The 2,810-nt window shown below is 33.8% G+C and overlaps 1 long non-coding RNA gene across 2 annotated transcripts; it reads left to right on the forward strand.

The window, feature by feature from the left end:
* The first annotated feature begins 279 nt into the window (after nt 1-279).
* On the forward strand, nt 280-2,021 carry LOC136280079 (uncharacterized). Of its 2 annotated transcripts, none has more exons than XR_010717119.1 (3): nt 280-443; nt 1,473-1,672; nt 1,950-2,021. It is a non-coding gene; the product is annotated as an uncharacterized lncRNA (long non-coding RNA). The 2 variants fall into 2 exon arrangements; XR_010717118.1 differs by having other exon boundaries at nt 1,476-1,672.
* The last annotated feature ends 789 nt before the right edge of the window (nt 2,022-2,810 follow it).

The following is a 2,810-nucleotide window of genomic DNA, read 5'->3' on the forward strand; positions in this document are numbered from 1 at the left end:
AAAATTCAAAACACTGACGTCGACACTTCGGGACGATACTTGAACTAGCGATGGTGTTTAAACAGATATGAATATATCTGATATGAATGTATTGTCTTCACATAGCTATGTTTTGTTCAGGTCTTATTTTACATCAGTTAGAAATACTCCCTCGCAGGTAAGTCGCAAATTCATTAGACCCTCCTTCAATATTCAATATCTTTATGGTGCATTAGTGCGAAAAAAGTATGCTAATCTTTACTTTCGATCCTTTCTTTAGAGGAAAATACGTCACAATTTTGAACTGCAAGGCGGTTCTAAATTTAAAACTTCCCATTAACTTGATGAAGCTCAATAAACTCAGCCGACTTGATTCAATTCAGCGTTAGACATCGAGTTGATAACAACGTTTCGCTATTCAAAGAAGTCCGTTGTTGACTCATTTACCCGTGAAGAACATTCAGGTGAGTCTCTTGATGCATAACATGTTTATTTATGCACACTCTTTTTTATTATAAGAAATATTAACTTTTGGCTGAGGCTGAATGTTCTTTATTTTTTGTGACTCGAGCCTGAACGGTACGTGGTACAGAATGTCATTAACTCAATTTCGACGTGACTAGGAAACCTACAAAATGAATTGCTCTTCAGTGTATCATGCGATAAGAAAACCGCAATATTAGTTTGAAAACAAAATCCCTAAAAATTGTTAGACCAAAGTTCAAACAAAGGAAAAAAAAGAAGAAAAATAAAGATGTTCTTAGCTGACTTTCAGGCTAGGCATGTTCTTACATGTTGAATATATGTTAATATCAGCCTAAGATTTTTTTATAAAAAACTTTTCTTACAAGAAAAGAGTGTAAAGTAAGCGCTTACTTCTTTTCCTACTTTTGGGTTTTTAAACTCAGCGAATAATACGGCTCAAAGGCTGTCTGAGATACAAGGACTAAAGCCAAGTTGTTGCTCACGTATCACGATACTTTTTCTTCAACTGAAATTATCGCTGTTATTGTGCACAATCTAGCAGTAAAGTTCGATTTGTCTTTCTTGAAAGTGACCTACAGAGCACACTTTCGAACTGTAATGATTCAATTTACTTATCTTTAGTTGTTTCTGTTACCTACAAGCTATAGGCAACCTAAGAATGTGTGCATACATCTGAACTTGAGGCTGGTTCTATGGACTTTTAAATAAGTAGAGAGGCTCTTTTTCTCATGCGGATGGAGAAGCATGGTTATGAATTGGCAGAGCGATCTGTTCAAGACAACTCTTTTTACAGTGACCCAAATTTCAAAATAGATCATTACAGAAAGCTGTATCGAAAAGCACAGGTTTCTTTCTAGAAGCATTGAAGATCATCAAAATGTAAAACATACTGACCGGTAAACACTCTTTGTGACCTTTCGAGTAAGCTTTGTTACTTTCTTTAAATCCGCGAAGGTGTTTGAATCATTAGTGTAGTTATTTAAAAATCAAATTGTTTTTGATCCCAGCAGATTACTATGGACTCAGTAATGATGTTTATTGGCCTGATACAAGTTATATTGGTATTGTGGATTGTAACACCTTGCAAGAGTGATGTTTGCAGCCAAAAAATCTGTCAATGTACCAATTTCGGTAGGACCCGCATGGTAGTTAAATGCCAAGTTCATGGATACATTCCGACAGGAATCCCAAGCAATACAATTGAACTGTAAGTGATTAAAAAAACTAAACCTTTTTTCAGAAAAGGAACCGAGTCATGGTTTGAGCTAGGTTTGCTATTTGAAAGCAATGTTTGGTTTATCTGTTGAATTAAAAAAAAAAAAAAAAAAAAAAAAACACATTTAAAAATTTACCAGGCAATAACACCCATCTGTAACCTTTGTTTAGTTTTCTGAAATATGTTTTTCTTACCTTTTTAGCGTAGCTTCATGCTTTTAAAATGATACAAGTGTTGCAACTAATTTTATTTTCAATTTCTTCATTAGGAAACTTTCGAGTTGTTCCTTAAAGTCGATTTCAGAGGACTCCTTCAGGAACCTGACTGTTTTAAAAATACTGTAAGTAAATAATTTTAAAATATGGGATAGATTCAGCTTAAAATTAATAGGCTGGTATATTTATTGTTATTGTTATCATAATTATCACTATCATCGTTGCTATTATTATTTTAAGCTTTTGTGAAATTTAATAACCGTTAGACATGTATTGAAGGGAAAAAACAAAATAGTGTAAGCTTCGCTGTTAGTAACTTACACATCCTTGCGCGATGATATATTTCGCCCAGATAACGTGACAATATTATTCCTCCCTGTAATAGAAATTTTGATGACAAGCTTGCCTTAAAAAGAACGTAAAACCGGAAATGAATCATATCCCTAGCGCAACAAACATTCATCTTGCACTGGTGCGCTGGCTTGGAATGTCTTCAAAAACAATGAAAATTTGTCCACAACACTTAGTCTGAAAGTCACACATGAGAATTCTAAAAAGTCAGAGTTGCGAAGTTGACTCTTCAGCCACCGTTAAGCATTCAGATACCTACCACAAAACAAAAGAAAATAGTAATTTTTTTTTTTATGGAGAGACTTTCAGAGTTTTAAAAGCACTAGGAGATTTTACTGATTATCTGTCGCTTCTTGAAAAAAAACAAAACAAAAACAAAACCAAACTATTAACCAATCTGAACTGCAAGAAATTTTTTATTATTTACTTTCGTGTATCAAATGTGCAAGATGGAGTGGGCAGTTATCAGTGTAACGCGAATTTTGTATGTTTTAACATCCGGCAAGCTATGGATTATTAATTATTGACATAACTTTTTTCATTCTAGTGACATTGGCCGGAAT

Source organism: Pocillopora verrucosa, chromosome 4 (genome assembly GCF_036669915.1).
Source record: "Pocillopora verrucosa isolate sample1 chromosome 4, ASM3666991v2, whole genome shotgun sequence".
Lineage (NCBI taxonomy): Eukaryota > Metazoa > Cnidaria > Anthozoa > Scleractinia > Pocilloporidae > Pocillopora > Pocillopora verrucosa.